This window comes from Aythya fuligula, chromosome Z (assembly GCF_009819795.1).
Source record: "Aythya fuligula isolate bAytFul2 chromosome Z, bAytFul2.pri, whole genome shotgun sequence".
In the NCBI taxonomy this organism is placed as follows: domain Eukaryota; kingdom Metazoa; phylum Chordata; class Aves; order Anseriformes; family Anatidae; genus Aythya; species Aythya fuligula.
The window spans coordinates 13,134,707-13,159,267 of record NC_045593.1 but is presented as its reverse complement, the minus strand read 5'-3'; the positions used below and the strand labels follow the sequence as shown (position 1 = coordinate 13,159,267).

The 24,561-nt window shown below is 38.9% G+C and overlaps 1 protein-coding gene and 1 long non-coding RNA gene across 5 annotated transcripts in view; both read right to left on the bottom strand.

The window, feature by feature from the left end:
* The window catches only part of NIPBL (NIPBL cohesin loading factor), a 161,514-nt gene extending 156,581 nt beyond the window's left edge, over positions 1 to 4,933 (bottom strand). For 3 of the 4 annotated variants that reach the window (XM_032205487.1, XM_032205490.1, XM_032205489.1), the window contains exon 1: positions 4,731 to 4,933. The gene's annotated coding sequence lies outside the window, so the exon portion shown is untranslated. Of the gene's footprint in view, positions 1 to 3,954; positions 4,037 to 4,730 lie in introns of those variants that run through there. The other variant, XM_032205488.1, reaches the window with a different exon arrangement.
* Positions 4,934 to 11,718: 6,785 nt separating this feature from the next.
* On the bottom strand, positions 11,719 to 16,349 carry LOC116501136. The gene is made up of 3 exons (XR_004254371.1): positions 16,219 to 16,349; positions 14,483 to 14,634; positions 11,719 to 11,877 (listed from the first exon to the last, which is right to left on the bottom strand). It is a non-coding gene; the product is annotated as an uncharacterized LOC116501136 (long non-coding RNA).
* Positions 16,350 to 24,561: the final 8,212 nt, after the last annotated feature.

Below are 24,561 nucleotides of genomic sequence, written 5' to 3'. Positions count from 1 at the left end.
TGAAGTCTTAGCTTGTTCCTTCCTTATCTGAGTGCCTGACTTTACAGCCTGATGTTTTTAACACAGTTCCTGTAAAATGCATTTCATGTCTACACATAGACGCTGCTGCAAAAAAAAACACAAAGTGTGTCATATCAAACTGTAGCAATGATGTGAATGGGAATATCTCACCACAAAAAGAATTCTGAGATCTGCAATTGAAAAACCACTTAGAACCAGCTGACATAAACACTGAAAACAATAAGATACAGTCTTCTAGAATTTGTTCTGACTGAAAGCCTTTACCATAAAAATGCTCCTCAATGTTAATGTTTATTAAAAAGTTACTTGTGTAAACCAAGTAGGCACCTTCATGTACAGCACCAACAACTACATTCAATTTAACTGGATTTCCCTTTAGTTTATACACACAGCTGGGCCAAAACCCTTTCTCCACTCCCTTTTGCTAGTGAGATTTTCCACAGTGAACAGTTGGGACAGGAAGTGAGACATAAATGATAGCTCCTGTACAATATCCTCAAACACAATGTCCTCACTCCTGAAGTACAGCAGACACTAATAAAAAGTACTTCTCTCCCACATGTTTGCACCTCAGGATCATCTACTAAGTATGGCTGTAACACTAATAAAATAAAATAAAATAAAAACACAAATATAGATTAATTGTATGAAAAGGTTTTATAATACTTTCACTTCAAAAGTACTTCCTTTTTTGGCTGTTAAAGAAGGCCATTATCATATGGGGTTATTACCAATAATATACAGGTATCATCAATTTTAAGCATTTCCTTGTGGGCTGCTCACCTTGTTACTGCTGATGGCTGAAAAATCCGAAACTAACCTAACCTGTACTATTTCTAATAAAGATATACATATAAAGGAATACTGGGAAAAAAAAAAAAAAAAAAAAAAAAAAAAAGTTGTATTATATTGAAACTGCCAATGTGTTGTTTCTTTGTTTTTCAAATGTTAAATATTTCTAATAACATATTTTGCTACAATAAACAGCTATTCTAACACTGGATGATCCACCTCACACCTACCAGACACTAACCTCTTAGGTTACCATAACTTATATTTTTCCAATTAAGGATGCCCATAATTGCTGCCAAAATGTCCACACATTGTTGAATATAGAATATATTCCTCTAGAATAATTTATAGAAAGCATAAACTTCTGAATTTGAAAACAATTTATACCTTAGCTCTCTATATTCAGGATATATTTCACCTAGCTACTAGCAATTGTCCACTAACTTTACGTTTGTTGTGTAATATTTATGAAATTAATATTAATATAAATTTAATAGGATGACTTTAACACTTTGTAATATAATATATACATAAAAATACCACATTTACTGCTGAACACACAGAAAATTGCAATAGGAAACTCACTACACCAATCCTTGGCTCAAATCAATTCACACTTTTGATGTTTTTTTCATCTAGTATCCTTCAAAATATAGCAAACTATGTTATCAAGGGATATACACACAAACCATTCAGGATTAAGGCTGCAATCTCTTTTTCGTTATACAAACAACAAAACAACATGGTTCTAACCCAAAGGCTACACATTGCCTTGATTCTGCAAGAAGAGTCAGTCACATGAACACTATTGTTGATGGAGTCCCAAACATGCAATGAGGTTGCACTGGGGTTCAGGTACTCATGCAGAACACGGATGTGCAAATGATTTTATTGGTGTAATTTTGCTTCTCTGATCCTTCACTTTGTTTCTCTCAAATTAAAATAAAATATTTCAAATGTAAAAAAATAAAAATAAAAATAAAAATGTTTTTAGCGGTATGCCTATTTCTACGTCCTTATACAAAAAAGATAAAAACAGTTGTACAAGATAGCAAAAGCTTCAGGGAAATGCTTTTTGTTGGAATAACTTCAGGGAAAACATTCAAGCAGTTGAGAGAAAAAAGTATAAATAAAATATGTACATAGAAGAGGAATTCAGAACATACAAGGTAGTCAAAAGTACCAAGTAAAAGATAACAAAAAGAAAAAAAAAAAACTCTTTTAGTTAAAATAATTGCTACAACTAATATCTCAAGAAAAAAATAATTTTGTATTTCCAAAGCATGCATAAAATAACTAAAACCTTAAGCAGTTAGATGTTATGACAAGCAGTGGATCAGTATAAACTCCTAATGCTAGGGAAAATAAAGTATGAAAGTGAAATAGTCATGTTCCCTCCCCCTACAAACACTTAACTATGGCCTACATAGTGAAAAAAAAAAAAAAAAAAAAAAAAAAACAACACTAAAATGTCATCTTACATTTCTACATTAAATACTTCTGCCTTAAATTTACAATTCCAAAAGCATGCTAAAACAAATAATTGAGGATTAACCATGTATAGTTCAGAAGAACAAAAACAAAAAGCTCACTACAAATCACAAATAGCCAGCACCTTAAGTTTCCCTCTATAAATACGCCTATTTTTGGTATCAGAAAAGTGCATGCTTTCTGACAAAAAAAAAAAAAAAAAAAAGCTGTAAACAGAACGCTGGAAAGATAAACTTGACAGGAACTACATAACTACAGTGGCTGATTTCCTGTTCGTATCTCATATTTCAGTAAACCTCCTTAAATGAAAAATAAGGCAGAGAAATTCACAACTATTAGCTTAACAAACGCATTTTCGTTAAAACGGGAGTTGTTTTAATCAACGAAAGAAATGCTACAGCTAACGTCGCTTTCTGATGATGAAAACTACCCAAGAACTACAAGTACTTCTGCACAGTCCTTTCTTTCCTGTAAAGCAGAGTTATACTCGGCCCCTACGCACGCTACGGATCAAAAGAAAACAGCAATTCAGCTACACGCAGAGACAGGGACAGTTCGAGACAACTAGTGGCTCCCTCTGCGATTCATAAAGTTTAAAAATAAAAAGCTGCTTTTTCGGAGTGGAAATGGTTCCTCTCCACGCACGTAGGCCTGAGGCCCTGTTGCAAACAGTGTCTAACAGGACCAGGCAGCACAAAGACAGGAATGGGAGATTAGTGGGAGGGAGGGAGGCCGGGATTGGGGCTCAGCAGGATCTTCAGGCTTTTTAAAATTCAAACTGCTCCCTGACCAATACAAATCACGGACACGCTACTGACTACTACACGGATTTACAGCATTAAAAACACGCCTTCTACGTGACAGCTATATTAACTTCACCCCTTTAAACATGTATCAGGGCACTCGGAGGCACCCCCGCGCAGTTTTTAAGGCTCTAAACCACAATACCCGAGAAAGTTGCTATATTAGATACAATAACCAGCTATTACTACAACATATCTGCTCAAAGAGCTTAAAAACCTACTTTAAAAATAGATGAATTATAAAATGTTACTACTTGTTTACCATCTGCAAATTCCCTTTCTATATGAAAGGTGAAACTGGGTACCTCAAAATTTCCCTCAATTATGTAATTTCTGAAGGAGTACTTTTACAAGTTCGCAGGGCGTTTGTTTTACATCTACTTCAGTTTTTCACAACACTCTCAACTCTGCCACATGCTAAGTCCAAGATTTTTCCTTACTGAAAATTAGCCACCGTTTATGTATAAAGGCCTGACACTTAATCAACAGTCACTTACAAAACGCATTTGACCTGTTAAAATGACACCTAATTACATATTCAAACATCACGGACACAAACAGCCAATAACAACCCCAGGCTCTCAAAGTGATATGGCCTGACAAGAAAGGATGACACTTTTCAACATTCCTCACTTTTCACTTGGTTCAATTTATCTTTGATTCCCGACTTCTAAGGGCAAGATCTCATCTTCATCCCGGTCCCCGAAATGTCACGAACGCACCGCTTCACACGCGACCCCTTCCCCATTTTCTGTTTCTTAGAAGGCACGAAATAGCATTTCTCGTGAATTTTGGACGTATTCCCCCAACGTCTACAGCGCGTAAACATTAAGATTGCGTGGAATACCTGGCACGATACGCTCCTCTATCCGTATTTTCTGGGTCTGCAGGTGTCCGTGCCGTGTCAATCACCCCACAAACTCTAGTTTTATGCTATAAATACGCGAAGTGATTAACGCGCTGATCAATCGCTTTATTATTCGGAGATCAAGCGTTTGCACGTTATAAATCCATCTCCACGCCAACTTTTGCGTGTTCGGAGCGGAGTTGGGGAGAAACCCGGAGAGGGGGATTTTTTGCTCCTGGGCTATTTACATTGTCTCTCTCTCCCCCTGCTCCTCCGCTCACTCCTTCCTCAGTTCAGGGGGCTGTCTGCGCTGGGACCTCGCCTCCCGGCCCTGGCGAAGTTGTAAATATGGCACGGGCTCCGCGCACACTCGCGGCATTGTTTCCTTCCTCCTGCTTGCTGCTCCTCTCCGGGCCGAGGCCTGTCACCGAGCAGCCGCTTCGCCTCTCCCTTTAATCCTCGAGCTGGAGGAAAGGCGCTGGCCGCCGGGGCCTGCGCTCTCCGCCGGGCCTAGGCCTGCCGGCAGCCCGGGAGGAGCCCACCTCCTCCGCCAGCGCCGCGCCGGCAGCACGGGGGGGCTGCGAGACCGACACCTCGGCCGCCCGCTGCCCTCCGCCCCCGGAGCGGGGCCTGGGCTGCCGGCAGCGCTTGGGCCGCCGAGGGAAGGGGGGGGGGGGGAAGGCTGGCAGGCCCGGCCCGCTGGCGGAGAGGGCAGGGAGGGGAAGGGGAGACGGCGACGACGACGACGACGGGGAGGGAGGGGGGGGGGGAATTACCTGAGCAAATCGGCGTCTGAATCCGACGGGGAGCCGGGAGAGGGGGCGAGCAATCCGCCCCCCTCCCTCCTCAGAGGAGCCGCCGCTGCTGGGCCGCCGCCGCGGAGCAGGAGGAGGAGGAGGAGGAGGGGAGATAATATAACAACAATAATCCGGGCCGGGAGGGGGGCTGGCTCCTCTTCCGTCTCCTCCTCGGTGCAGCGAACATGTAGAGCCGGGGGGGGGGGGGGGTGGTGGTGGTGGTGAGGGGGGGGGGGGGGGTAAAGCGGCCGGCGCGGATCCCGTCCCCCTGCGGCCGCCTCACAACATGGGCACGGGCCGGGCCGAACCGGTTCCGAGAGGCGCCCCGGGGCCGGGGGGGGGCGGCCGGGAGAAGGGAGGGAGGGAGAGAGAGGGAGGGAGGGAGGCGGGGGGGGGCAGCGCTGCCGGGGGCCGCCGCCGCCGCTCCCTCGGTGCGCGACTGCGGGAGGCGGGCGGGGGAGCGAAGAGCAGGGAGGGAGGAGGAGGAGGAGGAGGGGGGGGGGCGACCGGGGCACGGCGAGTCGGTACCGGGCGGGGGGGCGGGGGGAGGAGGAGGAGGAGGAGGAGGGGGGAGGAAGGCTCCCGTGCGTCGCTCTCGCTCCCTCTCAGAACAAAATGCCGACCGGAAGTGCAGCGGCAGGAATGACTCCCTCCACCGGCGCCAGGCGCCAACAGCCTCCCCCTTCCCTCCGCCGCCTCCTCCTCCACCTCCTCCTCCTCCTCCTCCTCCTTCTCCTTCTTCTCCTCCTCGGCCGCTCGCTCGCTCGCTCCGACGGCGCCGCCGACGCCGCGACTCCGCGATAGCCCCGGCGATAGCGCGACGACAGAGCGCCGGCAGCGCGCCGCTCCCCTCACAGCGCCGCCGCACGCCCGGCCGAGCCGCCGCCGCCCCGCTGCCTCCCCCCCGTCCCCACCCGCCGGAGAGCTTCTCCCTTTCTTTCTTTTTTTTTTTTTTTTCTATTTTTTTTCTCTCTCTTTTTTTTTTTTTTTTAAATTTTTTTCTTCTTTTTTTTTTTTTTATTCCCCTGCCGGTGCTGCGCCGGCGGCCGTTGGGAAGCGGAGGCGTCCGGGGTCTGTTTCCGCCGGCCCCTGAGGGCTGCAGGCCGGCGGGGGCGCTCCGCGGGGCCGCCGCCGCCCTCCGCGTCCTTCTCCAGGGGCTCTCTGAGGCCGAGCCGCAACTCCCGGTGTCGGGGCGAGGGATCTGCAGCTGGACGTACAGCATTTTTTTTTGTTTGTTTGTTTGTTTTTCTTCTTCTTCTTTTTTTTTTTTTCTTTTTTTTTTTTTTTTTTTTTCCTGGACGAGCACGGGGGAAAAAATGCAGGTGTTGAGGTGTTGAGCCTCACCGCTGGAGGGTGATGCTCCCCTCCTCCCCCCCCCCCCCCCCCCCCCCCGTGCCCCGACAGCAGGTTTACTGGAAATATTTTAATCCTGGGCTGTGCTGGACTGTTTGGAGAAAGAGAATCCTAGTCTGAAAGGGTTTACGTTTTTTCCTCTGTACAGGTAAAACCGTGAATAAAGCATAGCAAGGAAGCTGCTACGCCTAATGAATTAACTGTGTCTTCTCACAGCTCACTTCTGTTGTTTTGCTCCTTGATACTGGGACAAAAATCACATTTAGAGGAAGCCTGGCTCATCTGCGGACTTCAGGATTCACCATACAGTTGGACACAGCTAGCTAGCTGTAAATATCCTGTGGCATATAAACACACTCTTTCAGTTCTGGATGGATATGATTTGCACAAAGAGATAATACTGTACACAAATGCACTTGAATCTTGAATCCAGGTCTTGCACTTGAATCCAGGTCTTAGGATTTCCTGAACCAATGCTCTGTCTTTAAAGCAGAGTTAAAACGCATCTCTTAAGCTTAAACTATCAAATTCCTAATGTTGGATGAATCAAAGTTTGTTTTACAAGTGTGTTTATTTGAAAGTACAGAAATGAAGATGGCACTGGAGAATACGGTAATTCAGTCCTTCTATCTAATGGGTGTGCACTCATGTAAGTTTAATGGAGACAGAGTAAACCAGGCTCTGAAAGAAATGTATTACATACCTGTGTTCCAAGTTAATATAAAAGGTCCCAATCCTACAATTGTTTATGCATTTTCAGATTGTCCATTTGAAATAAAGGGAAATTACTGGTGTAGTTGATAAACCATGTTCATAGATCTTTGTGCTTATTTTAATAGAGTTCAATTCTGTAAGTCAAGGGAGAAAATGTATATAATTTTGTAATAAACTAAAGTTGAATAAGCTACCTATTTAGAGTTCCCATGCGTGTATGTATGTGGGCATACACACCTGTGAATTCAAAGGAAAATGTGATTCTAAAATGACAAGCTGGCCCGGGAATACTACTTTAATCTGCTTCTAACTTATTGTTAATAATTTGTGTTGTTGGAGTATTTATATTATTTTTTTTTTAGTTGGTGATTCACTGTATAAATAAAATGTAAATACCGCAATTTTGTTTTTTATATGCCAGGGTCTTCCATATCAGATATGGCTTAGCCAGTCCAAACATCAGTGTAAGACACAACAGGTATTTGATTCTTCTGTTTCAGTAAGAATTTTCCAGTGAGAATCTCACCAGCCCATTTTATGCTTTTATAATCCTTTTTAACTAAAGGAATTTGTAGAAATGGTCATTTTGTTTGATTACTATGGCATTACTATTACCTGCACAAGAAAATAACTCATTTAATAATTGTTTTAGAAAGTGTTACTGTAACACTTAGAAGTAAACAAGGATTTTCTTCCTTAAGGGAAATCAAATTAAGGAGGTTTTATTCCATTAGATATTACTGTAATTCACTTCTAAAAATGAAAGGTCAAATTCTTTGACTGGGTTCAGACAAGTGGTTCCCCGTATTACTTTTGTCTTCAAATTGTCTTCTCAACAACAATTTATTGCAGAATGAGAGCTCACGTGTGTTTCTACAAATATTTTAGTACATATGGGTGTATCCCATTATATGTGAAATGGCCAAGAAATGGGATAATAGCAAGCATTTCAGAATACTATCAGAAAACATTTTAAAAGATACTTTAAACCTCATTTCTGCTCCAGGCCTTAGTCATGGGGTGGAGGTAGTCCTAATCTGTATGGGAGGAGCTATGCAGTCATACAACCATGACTGTGGCACACTAAGGAGTGAACACTGCACTAAACAAAGCTGGTAGCAGTGCGGAGGAGGGCAAAGCTCTCTGAATTCTCCTGATAAATCCACACCTATAGAGCCATGAAAATGAGCTGCAAATTTCAGGGTGAAGTTTTAGAACCTAATCCTGCTGCCTTTGAAGTCAAGGGAGAACATGTCTTTTGCTTTAGAGAATGACTGGGCTCTCATAAATCTAAAGTATTTTGCACAGTCAGTTATTCTGAGACTCATTACTTGTCCTTCAAAGAGAACAAATAATTCGGTGCTTTTAATGTAACTTTAAAAGTCAGGAATTAAAGATCTTCATGCATACAATACTCTTTTCAAAACATGTTTCTCAAACCCTTTTCACCAAAGTATGTTAGTTGTAGGTATCACTCTTGCTGCTGTTTATGACTGTGTACTGAGACAAAAAGCTTTCCACTTGCAAAGACAGTATGCATGTGTGTTCTGCTGAAAATAGCGAAGAGTCCTTTCTGCCCTCTGCATTCTGATGTTCACCTCCCTGACATCAACATGTTGTTATTCAGCGCCATAAATTATACACAGTATGTAAAATAATAGTAAAAACACACCTAGCACCAATGTTTTCTTAGAGGTTGCTTGCTGCCATTAGATGTTTTCTCTAGAATGCATGAAACATGTACTGTACTTTTCCACTTTTGGTTTATTTAATGGCTGGTTTAACATACAGTTGCATGTCATTTTAATTAATTAATGGGATGCACAGACATTGTTACATTCACCTCTTATTAATTGATAGTTTGTATGCATTTCAGGACAGAATTTTTAACTAAATGCGATGTGTAAGTAAAATCAAAAATGTGGATGCCCCCTCCCTGTAAGTGCTCAAGGCCAAGCTGGATGGGCAACCTGTTCTGGTGGGAGGTGTCCCTGCCCATGGCAGGGGGTTGGAACTGGGTGATCTTTTAAGGTCCCTTTCAACCCAAACCATTCTCCAATTCTATGGTTGTGTATTTTTCTAGTGGTCAAAGTTTCCTACACGATGGTGGGAAATCACTATATAGTGATGTAATTGTTAGATATCACCTTAAATTTAAGTATTGAAATTATTGGGAATTTGGTGTTAAGACTCGACTACAGAAGTGAGTAGAATGAATGTAATGATAAATGCTGTATAACAAGTAATATAAAGTTACATTCTTTGCATTAACTTTAGATCACAGTAGCAAATAATAGCACCACATAATTAATTCTCTGGGGAATATTCATTGTAAGTAAGTAAGCAGCCTGAATGTCAGATCAGGACTTAAGTAGTAGAGGTAAAATAAAGAGCCAAGGAAGCCTGCATATTGAGGTGTAAATTAGCTGTACAATTACATGTTGCAAGTTTACAATTTGATGGTGACTATTTTTTTTTCCCTTTTTGGTAAGCCAGATGATGGTAACATTTTCCCCCTTATTCTAAGTATTTAGCATAAATTTCCAACAAGAATTTCACAACATGAAATAATACTATTTCATTTTTCAATTTCTTCTAAATTACACACTTGCATCATCTCAATGGTGTCAAGAACGTGCTACCGTTTGTACGAGGACAGGATATGGATTATTTGGCAGATACATCTTTTGAAATGTATACTAGTAAAAAAGTTTTCTGTGAAAGAAAACGATAGATTTAACCCAAGTATTTTCATTTGAATGTTACAGTCAGTTCCTGATTATTCAAAGCACTAGGGATTTTGAATAAAGTTAAAATACAGATAATGTGAAAGGGGTGTTTTAGACTATAAAATACAATAGTAAAATGTACTATGTAACAGAAAAAGAAGTCAGACAGATTATTCTTCTGGACAAGTAGCCTTGTAGCCCTTCCTGGTATTGTTGTATAAGGGCCACTACAGACCAAGTGACAGTTGTTTTTGTAAGGATGATCAGTTATCATACATTGTCATAGAAAAAAATCCGAAACCTGAAGAGGCTCCTGAGAGACATTTCTGTGGATACAGTTCACCACAGATGAACTTCAGAAAGGAAGCAGGTACTGATTCCTACAAATTCTTTTTTCTTTTAATTTTCACTCTTAAAAAAAGTAAACAGAACCAAAACCCTGAACCTCATAACTTTATTCTCTCAAAAGTCTCTTTTTGGACATGCACTGGGAAAGCAACTTAATGCAATGTTTTATAATAGAGACATAACTGGGTGCCAGTTATATAACAAATTCTGTACAATTTCATAGGAGCTGTGAAGGCTAACATGGATTATTTTGAAAGACAAGGATAAAAACATTATTTTTGTTGTAGTTTTTTCACTTTTTAAGGTGTAAAGGTAAATCAATACTGCTGTCATGGGCTACCAAGTCAACGTGGACATTCATCTTCTGGCAAAGGACGAAAGTTAAAAATTGGCCTAAAGGGCAATTCAGCACAAGCCAACAGCCACTCTTGTATGGATTAAAGACACATGAGAACATCTTATCATGCTTAAAATGCCTTGCCACTCCCTTTTTAATGAACTTGCCAGTAAAAGTAAGATTTAAGACAGACAGATGATTATCTAAATCATGTATGTTAAAAGAGCTTCTTGGGCTTAGGCCTCTAAAAAGGCCTTTAAAAGAAAGCAGAACTTTTCCATTCCTCAGATACTGAGTGCATCTCAGCCAACATACTCAACGTCTACCTATAAACTAAAAGGTTATATGTATGCCTGGGAATGTTGTCTGGCATTGAGGCTAATAGCCACATAATGTTTAATGCCTACATTACTAAACTCCTTAATTCATTACAACAGGATAGACACATGCATCTACTGCCCATTGGGAATGGTTCCTGACTCAGTGTCACTAACTCCCAAACTGTGCCCAGGAATTGTTTGGGAGAATGCATGCCGGCATGCTTTTAGTCTGTGCCAAGGTCTGTCTGAACACTAATACACAGTTTTTAGACAAATTATTTCCAGTGTCTCTGAATGTTTTGTGGCAGTTTCATTTACATAACATTTTAGAGACACACCTAATGCTGTCTCCTCAAAATGATAATCAAAATGAAGGCAAGTAACAGAGAACCATGCTGCCCCACCTAGAGATAAATCATCTTTGTATTTCCAATTAATTCTTTATTGAAGTCATCATATATTCAGCATCTAACGTTTTAACCACAAAACATCACAAAAAAAAGTTTATTGGAATTTGGCCATCAAGTTATATACTGGTTCATCTGAAGGCATGTGGTCGCTAAAAAATAGTAAAATGTAATTCATTGTTTTTAAGCTAAATATGGAAAAGGAATAAGGACAAATACAACATCACTAGGTAGTTTCCAGATGATGAATATCCTCTTACACATTCTTTTCTCCAAAAAGGGGAGAAAAAGAAAAAGGATGATTCCATTTTGTAACTGGACACAATTGGCAACTTGATTCCCAGTGTGGCCATAGGGACTCACATCAGTCCATCTGCTTTGTCAGCACTTCAGAAGATGTGTGAGTGCTTCATTAACAGGCCAGAAAGCAGTATTAAGTTGTCACAGATTTAATTTCTCACAGACTTCCAACACCAAAGGCACAAAGCTTTTTTTTTTTAACTTTTGATGGGGACAATAGGTCATCCAGAAAACTGAATTGTTGACTTGGAGAAGCTGCCTAAGCTTTTACAATGCAATTACATACTGATAGATATATCTGCCTAGGTGATGCAACTCTGCTGTAGAAAAAAAAAAAAAAAAAAAAAAAAAAAAGACCAAGAGAAAGAATATACCTTTTAGGAATGGTTAACATGGAATTTTCAAGTAGACATAACTTAAAATTCAAGTCAAAGCCATCTATTTATGAAAAATGCCCTTTTCTGCAACATGATCTATTTAAATTCTAGTTTTTCAATGTTTACATTTTTACATTTGTTCTCTGTCTGTTTTAAAATATCTACATGACTTCCCTTAGGTTCCCTAAACATAATTCATACTTTCATCCTCGTAGAGAAGAGCAGCATAGAAAATCTTGGCCTAAGAGAAAAATGTTTGGAAAAACAAAATGATAAGCATGCAGTTTTCTGAGAGGTTACAGATAACAGGAAATTGTTTACAAATCTTGACTATAATAAAGAGCACTAGTATATACAGAATTGTTAATTTATGTTAATTTATAGTTTTAAGTTACTACTAAACATTTTGTGGATTCGCCCACTTTATCTGCTGTATTCTTCATAAGGATTGCAATCCTGTGTAAGTATTGTACTCATGCAAAAGAAGACACAGTGACTGTCCTGCAGAGGCTGTACTATGTATACCTGTGCTTTTGCTTATCTGCTCTCCGTGGAGATTTCAATGCATTAAGGTAGCCTGTTATCCATAGTATTGGTGCTAGATAAAATATATTGCAGCTAGTGGTCATGAGCAGTGCTCTTTAAAATCTCTGCAAGAAGCAGTTAAACTTTGTTGAATAAGAACAGTCTCCACCAGAATATGGGTGCATGTCACCACCCAAAACAAAGGCACATGTGGGCGGCACATGTTTTGTTGGGTATTATTTTGAGGATAGGCGTGTGTGAGAAAAAAGATGTAAAATGCCATAGAAACAGATGCAGAGAAGACACAGAACCCCAGACGCAGGCTGGAACACTTTCATAGCTCTAAGTAAAATGGAGCTAGAGAGATTTAAGGTGACTATCAACCAAAAAAGGACTTGAGGCTTCATGAGTGAAACTTTCCCTTGGTTTCAGAGGAAAGGCACATATGCACAATCTTTGTAAATAGAATGTATGCAAATCATAGAATCACAGAACGGTTGAGGTTGGAAGGGACCACCAGAGATCATCTAGTCCAACCCCCCAGCAGGGTCATCTAGTGCATATTTGATACTATCACATGGTTTTTCTGACAGAGACAATCCACTAGTCAAAACATGTAATATATTTCCAATTTTAAACAGTGAATTGATCAGCCATCTGAATGGATCCATAAATTATAATAACCTGGCAACACTCAAAATATAAGTTTTCCTGACAAAAAAATATATACACATGCCACATAAAACACTTTTTATACTTCTATCCACTAGATATTCTCCTGAATTTACTCATTACTTTTGTACTTTCTGTGGTTCCATTTCTGTTTCTCTACATTTCCACAGTTAAGTCAGTCTTACTCCAGGCTACCCTAGTGATCACTCTCTTCTGGTCAAAGTGTTTGTTTCTCCTGCATTTCCTTGGGCAATGTTTATCTTTTCTCTGCCATTAGACTGTGTTTTCCCTAATGTATTGGAGCGGTTTCCTTCTTGCTCCCAAGCATAAAGGCAGCATATAAAAGCCCTCATTTGCCTTCTTTTACTATCTTGACTTTTCTCATTGGGAAAAACAATTCAAAATCTGAACCCCTAATTGTTCTTCTTAAAGAATCTACCGTCTTAAAAAGGTAAGCTATGATCTTACCAGTTTTATTATTTCTGGTAATTGTGTTTACAGACTAGTTAAACTCCCCAAAGAAGAATGCGTCTTTGAGTAGAAGGTGAATGTATAATTTGTTTTGGTGAGCATGCCATTTTAATTCTATTTTGCCCTGCAGAATTTATACAGAAAATGTATTTGTGCTTGAATAATGTTTGTATAAAGAAGTCTGTTACATAAGGGATAACACGTCAGTAAAGAGATTAATTGTAAAACTCATGTTATAAAACTTATATTTAAAGTATAGTACAGCATAAAATGTACTTAAAAGAAAATAGGTTCAGAAAGATTGTTATATATGCGTAGACCAGATTACACTTGAAAGTATGATCTTTCCATTTTAATTTTTTTCACACATAGTTCAAGAATCCTCACTTAGACTACACAGTAAACGTTTCATTTATTTTTTGATTTAAAATGTAAATGTTGTTCTGTGTTTATAGTTGTGAAGAATTTTGCATATTACTTATACTATGAAAAACTGGATGTTCCTTCAGAAACTTCAGAAGTACTAACGTTGACTGTCCAGCTTTGGGGAATGTTGAGTCAGGATATACAGGCTATGTATTTTGATGCTAACCTCATCTGAGTTTTCTTTAAGACAGCAGTTTAATGAAAAAATTCTCATCTAAACAAATACTAATAGAAATATAGAAGTTTGGAGGGTTTTTGTTTGTTTTAGAATCTAGATTAATAAAGGTGAATGCAGCTTTTTCTACTCCATTTGGATTTTGAATGGAGAACATCAGGTTTTATTTTATTTACAGTTAGTCCTGTGATATTTTTCTGCTCACCTTGTTTCCTAAATCTTCTCATTTATACCATGTAGAATTTCAAAAGAGAAAAATGTTTAATATTCCTGCATCGTTGGTGACTAACCCAAAAATATAGTATGACCTGTGAGGAAAGGATTGTCATGTAAGTATCTTATGGCCCTTCTGTAAGTTTTTTTTTTTTCATTATTGGGAATATTGTGTAACATAACACTTGGATGACCTTCCACAGCATTGTGAACTTAGTATAAAACTGCAAAACTCTTGAACATTCAAGATCTATCACTTTATTTTTAGCTGTTACTTACATATTTTTTCTCTTTTTCAGTCCTCCTTTAAAAATCTTCCCTCCCCAAAATAATAATTAAAAAAATGTATGAAGTTTTTTCTTACCAGGCCTCTACCACTTTTGCCCTCTTCTAAAAGCAGTTCAGAGGTGTCTGTTTGAAACTTCTTTACGGATAGGGCTCTTCACATGTAATAGATACAACTTGTCCAGTACCCCAAAATTTCTTTCAAAATGCTATATACTGATGCCAATATGCCTGAAATAGAAAATTTAATATGTAATTTCAGGGAAATTATAGAACAGTAATAATCTGGTAATAGAAAAAAAAACTACATGCCTAGGTAGCTGTAGAATAATAGCTAGTTCTTGGCTTGGGAATGTTTTCTGCGCATTGGCAAAGATTTAAAGGCCAAGTTCTTGCAACTGTGTATGTGCCAAGGAAAAAGTTACAGTACAATTAATCTAATAGGTTTCCTCTTGTATACACACTTTCCTTTGACTGCAAAAACATACTGCAGCCTTTTTCTTAATTAAATGCTATTTTTGGCTGTGTGTTGATTTAGAGCTCAAGAAAGGTTCTGGATTGCTAGTTTAGTGGATTGAAGTCCTTATTTATCCATAAAAACAAACAGAGCAGGAACAACGATTAATGCATTCTTCCTTGTGCTGTTTCACTGTTGTGCCCCAGAAGGACCACCACAAAGGTTATAATATAGTTCAATCTCTTCCCTGTTGCATGTGGAGACTCTGCATATAGTTGTGTTATGACAGTATTACTGCTTATACTCTGAGCTGGTTCGCAAAATTGGGCAGACAAGAAATGTTCTTATTAACTATACACAAGAAAATATAAACTAAAAGAGGGGGGAGAGGCTTCCCAAAGATTATACCCTTCCCGTTCTCCTCATTTTAGGCTCTTAATTTGTTTATTCTGTGTGGTTTTGATTCGCTTTTAAGTTTCAGAGTTTCTCAGAGGAAGTGGGCTTGGCATTTTATAGTCGCCTGGGAAGCGCTGCACATGCTTATGACTCTAGTGAAATATTTTCAGTATGATGGAAAGCTCTCATGTTTATCACTAATAAGTTGCTCTTACACCAGCTACTACATGACCATTTAAAGTGACCTCCATTTCTTTCTAACTAGGCACAGATCAAAGGACACAGTTCCTTGCTTTCTTGAGGAGTTCTTATTAAGACTCCACAGGATAATCATTTAATAGCAAAAACAAACAAACAAAAAAACATTTCTGTGCAACGTTTCCGCGTATGTATTTTTCCGTTTTAAGCAGATCCACGGGACCACAGCCACCACAACCAAGCGTCCCAGCCCCACCGCCCAGAGGTCTGGAGGCACCGGGTGCCTCAGCGCGCCCCGGGAGGGTCCCAGCTCCCGGTGCTCGGACACTTGCTGAGGGACCCGTCCTTTGTCACACCTCTTCTAAGCAGCTTTTGGCTCGGAAGGGCAGGTTACAATACTGTCGGCACTACAGAAAGCCACCAGACTCCTGGCTGAGCAGCAGCACCCCGGGCTGCCCCAGGGCGGACGCTGCCCGCCCTTTTGTCACTCCCAGCCCCACTGCCACCACCGCCCTCACGGCCGCCCGTTTCTCCTCTCCTCTCAGTCCCACGCAGGTAACCGGGGACTGTCAGAAGCAGCCCGTGAGGAGGGAAACTCTGGTGATGCTGGAGAAGGAATTCAAAGCGGCTCTAAATGCCCCCACAACGCCCTGCCAGCCCCAAATGCGCTACCGGGTGCCGCAGCGCCTCCTCCCCCAGACCAGGCTGCGACACGGCCCGGCCGCCGAGTGGAACTGAGGAGAGACCTGCCCTCAGAATTTTACCTCAGCTTCACCTCTTTCCGTTAACAGATCCCCTCCTCGTGCCTTATAGACACTGTTTATCCCTCTTCCTTTGAAATTTTGTCACGAATTTTAGAGCGAGTAATTAACAATGTGGAAGCAGGCTCCCCCCTCGCCGGGTAATGGAGCAGTCCGCTGGGTTCCTCAGCGCCGGCTCTGGGCTTTTTAACTCCTTTTCCGCCAAACCCCGACTCTTATGTGTAAAAGGTTATTATTATTATTATTTTTTTTTTTCAGATAAATGGCTCGGGTCCCGCCTCGAGCCCCGCCGCACTTAAACATTTGGGAGAGGGTGGTCAGGGTGGTCAAAGCCCTCTCATATGGACGGTGCCAAACGGTGGAAACGGCTACTGGCTCCCCCGGTGGACTTAGATGCCACCAGGTAAAGTTACCTGTTGTGAGTTGCTATGAAGTGTTGTGGAGATAAGTGACAATGCTTAAATATTGATTGGGTAAACGGCTTTCTCTCTCTCTCTCTTTTTTTTTTTTTTTTTAAATTATGTTTTGCAATGTAAACCTCTGTAGACCCTGCCTGTCGCCTACCTGCCACCGAGGTCAGCGATCCCCCCCCTCTCTGGAAGACATGCCTTGGTCAAGGGAGAGCAGTTGCTCCTCTCAGGTAGGTTAAGTCACATTCCAGAAACAACATTTTTTTTTTTCTCTTAACTTAAGCTGTAACTGGGGATAAGGAGATGACCTAACCTGAGACCTGGGGTCCTACCCTACAGTTCTCATTTTAAGCATTTAAGTGTCTATGGTGAGATGGATACAGATTTGGTCTTTTCCTGATTAAAATTTCTAAGGAATTAAATAAAATTGTACCAAAAGTACTTATATTTTAAAATAATATGCTGTGAGGGGTCTTTTAGATCAAATTTCTGTTTCTTCAACTATTGCTTCATTTCTCTATTCCTGCTTCCCTTCAAGAGGCAATTCAATCCCTCAAAAAGCGTCAGTTATACTAAATAAAGCTTATGAAAAACCTATTGACTTCTTTTCTGGTCTCAGCCTCTTCAGTCTCTTGGCTATATAGAACACTAGAAACCCCATTTCCCTTCCTCAGAGTCTCCTCTTGGATTCACAGCACTGTCTCTCTCTGGTATTTTCTCTGCCCCCCTGCAAATGTTCTTTGGCTGCAAATGTTTTCCTCCTGTTATTTTCCTTCTCTTATATCTTTGCTGGATCAGGATCTTTCTTTAGACCACCCTTTTTTTCCATTATCTTTCACTCTCTGATTCTCTCATGATATTGTTCTGAACCATACTCAACCTTATGGTAAGAACCATTTACCTTTTTAAAGTAAGAAATGGGGTAATATGGCTTGAACTAAAAATTGTTGCTTTTACAGCAGTTTATTAAGATTATTAGGGATGTGCTGGTAGCAGTGAACATGTGGAAAGAGTTCTGGTAGAATTTCTGCAAGTTCATGTCTCCTGCACTAGAGAAAGCAAAGAATTTTTTCAGTGTAGGAGACATGAAATGCAGCTGTTCTTCTACTAGAACTCCAGTGCAGGACACACTGGAGTGTGAGGACTAGAGGACTACACTAGTGCAGGAGACACTTTTCCAGAAGCCTCCTAAGTTGTATGTATGGATGCACATGTGCCATAGGGCACATGTGCCATAGGGTACTTAAGGCCAAGCAGGGTGAGTTACTTGTATTGCTGCCTGACAATTAGTGGATACTAGTATCACATTTCCTATAACAAACTAGCATTAGAATATTTAAAGTTATTACAGCTTTATAACTTCTTGTCTGAAAAGTGTTTTATACATTTGGTTTATATTTCAACATTAGGTCAAGTTTTCTAATCTAGAAAGCACACATGGTACACAACTGCAACCACAACCTTTAAAAGTAAAAAGAGAAGGAAACCATTTTGCAAAATAACAACAATAAATTGCAAGATTTTGATTAATACAATGCGTAAGAGAAATGTCTGCTTTTGCTTAGGGAACTTGTGCTTTTTTTTTTTTTTTTTTTTAAGGGTAAACAAGAGTATTGTATTCACTCTGTGAGTTTAGTTGTTTGCTTCTCTTCAGTCAAATGTAGTGCTTTTCCTTTTCATATGAAGTGTTGGGAGCAGTGGGAACTTCTGAAGTTGTGAAGTTGTGATAGATTGGGTTGCACTCCCAATTTCTCTGGTTAGACTACAGAGAGCAGCTCTTTTCTCTCCCACTACGGTCTCAGTCATGGTTATGATTTGTATTTACTTATTTATTTATTGTAAAAATCCACAGCTTATTTTTCTTCCTTCTTCTGTGGGTTCAATCTTCATCTTTTCAGAACAGCCATAACTTTTCCTTATACTAGGCACCTTGACCTTCTGTTTGTTGATATTTCAGTCTCTCTGTACTGATGTCTTTTTTGCAGTGCCTTAAAATGAATGTCCCTCATAGCATCTGTAAGTTTCTATCTAGTTCTCATGTCAAGAAATTCAGTATTAGGATTATATTTGCAGTAAGTTTATTTAGGTATAGCAATACATAGCTAGGTCAGAGAACTCTTAATCACGACGTGTTGAGGGAGAAATGACACTGTTTAGTAGTTTAATTCTGGTTTGGAAAATACCCTAAAATATCCTAGCCACAATAAAATGTCTGATTTACAATGCCCCTTTGATGTCTGTGAAAATACCAATAGATCTTTTACATTTCAGCACTATTTGATGTAAAATTTGTCCTGCAACCCATTTTTCCTGTACTGCTTTGATAGGATTATTGCTTTATAGATGCAGTAAGAGAAAATGTTATGTCTTCCTTTATTCTGTGAATTTTTACCATAAGATACGTTTTGCTGTAGTGTTTTTCTCTTCTCCTTATTTCAAGGGTTCAACAAATTATGTCCAGTTGTTCTATTTCCATAAAATAATCATGCCAGTTTTGTGGCTTGTTCAGTTACAAGAAAATATCATTTGTAGAGAATGTTCACTCCCCATCACAGCAAGGCAATAGCTTAATTTTTAACCTACAAGAATGGAATTTACAGCATTTGAAAATATCCTGATCATTTCTGTCTGAAATGGTAAAAGGTTAAGACAGGCAATGTATCCAGAGCTGTTGGGCTTTTTTTTTTTTTTTTTTTTTTTTTTTTTTAATGTCTCTGGTCTAACATTCAGTCTTCTGGGAGAACATCTGGCAGGATAAAGCAGGTAATGTGAAATCCATCAGTTAGGGCATTCAGTTAAGGATCTTCTTCCAAACCAATGAAGTTTGGAAGCATTATGTGTGCATCTGTGGAAAGTAACAAGGCGCTGTCCTCAAGAGCAGAATCGACAGAAAGCAACTACTATTACTGCCTGTCCACAGCCATTGCTCCAGTGCTTCATATTTCCTCCCCACTAGATGGTGATATAGGAGAAGCTCCATCTTCCCTATTTGAAGGAGTTAATCTCCTATCAGAAAGCAATACATTCAGTCATGTCTAGTCTTTTAGACATAAGTGGGCAATTAAATGTGCTCTCAAACAGAACTTTTCTCCTATTTTGTAGAAAGTGCAGCATATGATAAGATCAGGAAGAAAGATGAACTTAGCTCATATGAGTCTGAATAATTAACACGTAAATACATGTGGTGATAATACTAATGTGCAAAACTTATTAGGACACTTTTGAGGAAGATATATTTTAGAAATTTGACATTCTAAGCTTGTCTAACTTGAAAAGAATGGTTTGATTCAGCCCGTAGCAATCATACAGCATGAGTAACTGTGTGAAAGGCCCTGGTTGTAATCAGAGAGAGCAGTGTCTGGAACTGCTTGTGATACAGGGACTCAGATATGTAAAGACAGAAGCAGAAACTGGAGCTATATATACGTTTAGAAGAACTGGCATTTTTGACAAAAACCAAAACCAAAACCAAAACCAAACCAAACCAAAAACAAAAACGGTACAGCATTAGACAAGTGGATGTTACAGAGCTGTGCAAAAGTAATTGTACATATGGAAAATAAATGGTAATAATTCAAGGTCTTACATTTCTTTGTTAAATGTGGAATGTCAGTTTCTTAAAAATAAAGAGATGAAAATCCCCTTCACTATAGCAGTTTGTAAGCATGGGTCACATACAAAATATTTACTCCACAACTCTTACTCCCCAGTAATTTTCCTGCTGCTTTCTCTCCTGCTCTGTATGTTATCTGAGTGCTTATTCTCAAGACCCAGTACTTCTAAAAGGGCCTAGGTTATCAGAGGTGCAGGCTACCCAGGCTACCCCCTTGTAAGTATAAGGCATGTACTTGGGGCATTGTACAGGGGCATTTAATAATAAAATTATTTTGGAAAGCCTTTTCTGGGGACAAAACCATCCTGCATCTGAGCAGAGGAAAAATCTCTAACTACAGGCTGAATTTGAAGTTATCATGATGAAAGGCCACTTTAAACATGTTCATCTCTGAGACATGAGTATCATTCAAAATATTTTATAATAAAGTGAATGTGAAAAATTTTACAAGTCACTGGCAAGTTTTGAGATGTTACTCTGCTGTGGCTCAGTGTCTCTAAAATACAGAGTCAGGACTTATTACTACTTTGAAAAACAAATCTGAATCCTGTCAACCAATTAATAGGGTATTTATGTAATATCTGTATTTATAATAGTTAGTGACAGTATATACTACATTTATAAATTAGTTGAAGTCTGAACTGACTATTTTAATAGTTAGACAATAGGTAACTGATTTCAAAATGCTAAACAACTTCAAAAATTAATAGAGGAGAAAACTAGAGATAAGTACATGTCACAAAGTTTGTGTTTTTGTGGTATTGTAATCATTAGAATTAGGTTGTCTGAAATACTTTTGTTTAGATAGAAGATTTTATATTATTTTAGTTTTCATTATCTTGGCTACAGAAAAATCAAAAATACCTGAAAATGTCACAGAAATTGTTTTCCTTTTGGTATCCTGCTGTCTGAAAATCAGTGGGTTTTATCATTTCAGAATTAGATACATACACAAAATTGCCGGTATTTTAATTAATGTTTTCCATAGATAACACTTTCTCTGTTACTCTAAGCAAGATTTTAAGAATTTTATTAATCATTGATAATTTAGATTTTTTTACAAAGAGACTCAGTGAATTGCTCAGAACCATTAACTAATCAAACAATTATTTCACTGCCAATACTGAAAAATTTAAATTGAGCTTTACTGTTTTCCTTGTTGGCATCCAGTTTTATTTTCTGAAATACCAGCAATTGTTGAAAACATCCTGGTACAAGTTGCTGCTGCTAGAAATAGGCAGGAGGTGAGGCATTTTAGGAGAGAAGCGCTTTGCTGGTATGGATTGTTTTATAAGTATGATTATTAACATTGGATACCAACACAACCTGTCTGAACCTGAGTGGTTCAGACCTTCCTTTTGACTTCATTGAGAGTACCTTGAGGTTATCCATCATCCCATCTTATCATATCTCTTATGATTACAAGAATGTTCTCTTCACAACATTGATACTTACTACCCCATCTTTACAGGGACATCAAAATGGAGAAATAATGGAGAAATAATGGAGAAATAGAAAAAATGGAAAAACAAGCATTTCTCTTTATTATTATTGCTCTGATCAGGACCAGATGACCTGCATCCTGCCTACACTGTAGCTTCCACTGTTAGAAACATCAATAGAGCTGCATTAGTGGAAGGAAGACAAATAAACAAAACCCCATACAGAGATTTCTTTAAGACTGTTGTACATTTGCTGGAATTTCCACCTACTATTTCATTTTCCCTCTTATCTTGACTGAGACAAGTGTTCGGGCATTAGCTACTGCAGAAAGATCCTGTCCACCTTACTCTGGGAACACATATATTTTTAGCACATTTTTCTAATGCCTTACTTGGTTCCCACAGTCATTTCAGCTTCTAACCTGAAGTTGCTGTCTTCATTTTTACAACATACCATAGTCTTACATTTAAAAGAGACAGCTAGATAACCTCTATTTAAAAAATACAGATAAAATCATTATTTTACAGTCTCATAAGCAGTGTGAATGATTTGTGAAAACACAGTATTAGATACTAGATTTCAAATTCTGAAACAGGAAAACTTAGCAAAAAAATAGTGGAAAAGTCAAGTGTAAAATAGGAAAGTTAGTAAAGTGGTAAAGCAACAGCATTATCAAAGCAGTGCTGAGCAAACAAGTGTTTTTTTCCTTCTTTTGATTATGCATGTCATCAAAAAGTTTGGATGTCTGCCAGAAACTAGCCTAAATTTTAAAATATATTTACTGTAAGGTAAGAAAGGGTATGAGAGCATTCTGAGTGAGGGATACATGGGTACTGGAAAGACAAAATGTAATAGGAAAATTAAGAGCTGAGATACACGTGGAGTGGTCCAAAAGATCTATGAAATGTGATTTGCCTCTAAAGAGATAAGTTCAGATTTCCTCCTATACCTCTGTTTATCCTTGTGTCCATTATTTGTATGGCTTGGTATTATTTCTACCAATTTGCCTGGGGTGAACATCAGACTTTCTAGGCTGTGGTTCTAGCTCTGGTGGGAAAATTATTAATAACAATAATTTTATCTGATGATGACTATGTTGTGATGTGGAAATTAAAAGAGTTTTACAAGAAGAAGAAGAAAAGAAGAAAAGTAATCTAGAGTCATGTCTTGAAATAAACCAACTAACATCATTACAGTTAAGGTGATAGAAATAATGACTTTAGAGAAAAGTTTACAGAAATGCACTGAGAATCAAGTCGTAGTCAAACACACTTAGTGGTGAATTTATTAAGCAACACAAGATTTAAAATGGTGGTTATATATCATAACAGGTAGGCATAGTAAATACTGACACTCAAAACTAACAACCAGTTTATGCTGGTCTGGAACATGATTTATGTCTTGATTTTTAAGACTGAGAAATGTGAATTATTTCTTTCTTAACTGTGTTCTAACAAATTCCATAAATACAACCATGAAATAATTGTTACCCAAGTGTAGCTATTCAGTTTTACATCTCATCGACTATTTGTATGAATGAAAAACTGCCATATCATGTTTGTTTCTTAAACAGATTCAGTACATGCCATTGTGCACATAGCAATTTTTGAATTCAAACCATAGAATCTGATGGTCGTTTATTGATTGTACAGGGTCTTCAGTAATACACACATATTCTGTATTTCAATTTTGTACCAAATCACTAATTTCCTAGTACTTTTGGATAACCTTGACATATATATATATGTATATATATATATTTTTTTTGTTTGTTTGTTTGGTTGGTTTTGTTTCCAGTTAGAAGAAATGGATTGCACTGCAGAAAAAGTTGTTTGCAAAATAACTGTGTCTCAGACTTTGTGATAATGTTGAACTGACTACAGGAAAAAGGACATCCCTTGTTTCAGACCCAGTCAGTGTTGTACAGTGTTACAGTAAAGCTTGGAATTTTCTTCCCAGCAGCATTTGGCTTGGGCAATTTCAAATATTTGGGAGCTATATAATACCAGATTTCTAGTTAGAAACAATTAGTTTCTTGAATAAGAGCTAGATATATGCTGCAATGATTCATTTGTGTCTGATTTTCAACCCTGTATGTGACTTACAGTCCTTTAACATTAGCTTCTCCTCTGTCCTTTTGTTGTTTCTTGCCACTGTTCCCACTGCCAGTTTGTGTTCCTTAACTCCTGGGATATGGATCTTCCATCCCTTCCAGCTCAGCTAATTTCCTGTTTTCTGAGCTTAAGTATGGAATCCATAAGGAATTCTAATCCTCATTCTTGATTGCTAAAAAATCTAGTGACTTTGTTTGAAAGAGAATATATGTGTTGTTGTTTATAACAGTCATTTATTAGTGGAGAGTACCAGCAGTCTTCACTGATAAATACAAAAATGGGATAACAACCCCTCACCTTTATGGCTTAGATAAGCAGCTAAGAGAAGAAGGATTGAATGAGAAAGAAGGCAAAAGTAGAACAACTGAGCAGTTTGTTTAAATTCTTTTGTTTGTTCCCTGATTATTAATTTATTTGCTTAGTAGTTTGAAAATGTAGTGTATTTTGTTTCATCTTACTAGTTTGTGAATGTTTCATTGTAAGGAGATCTGACATCTGTGGGCCTTTAAGGCTATAATCAAGATATTAGGAAAAAAAATCCTCATGTTCTTCTGTTAGAGAACTTAAAAGATCTGTGTAGCAAAAGAAAAGCAAATGTTTTTAACAAGCTATTATTGTAACATTGGAGAACTAATCTATTGATGTCAGTACATCAGACAAATCTCATCTTTGCGGAGTATTACATTATTCAACCTTGGGATGGGGGCAACAGTTTAGTGTTCACTATGAGATTTTAATTTTTCAGAGAAACTTACTCTTTCAAAGA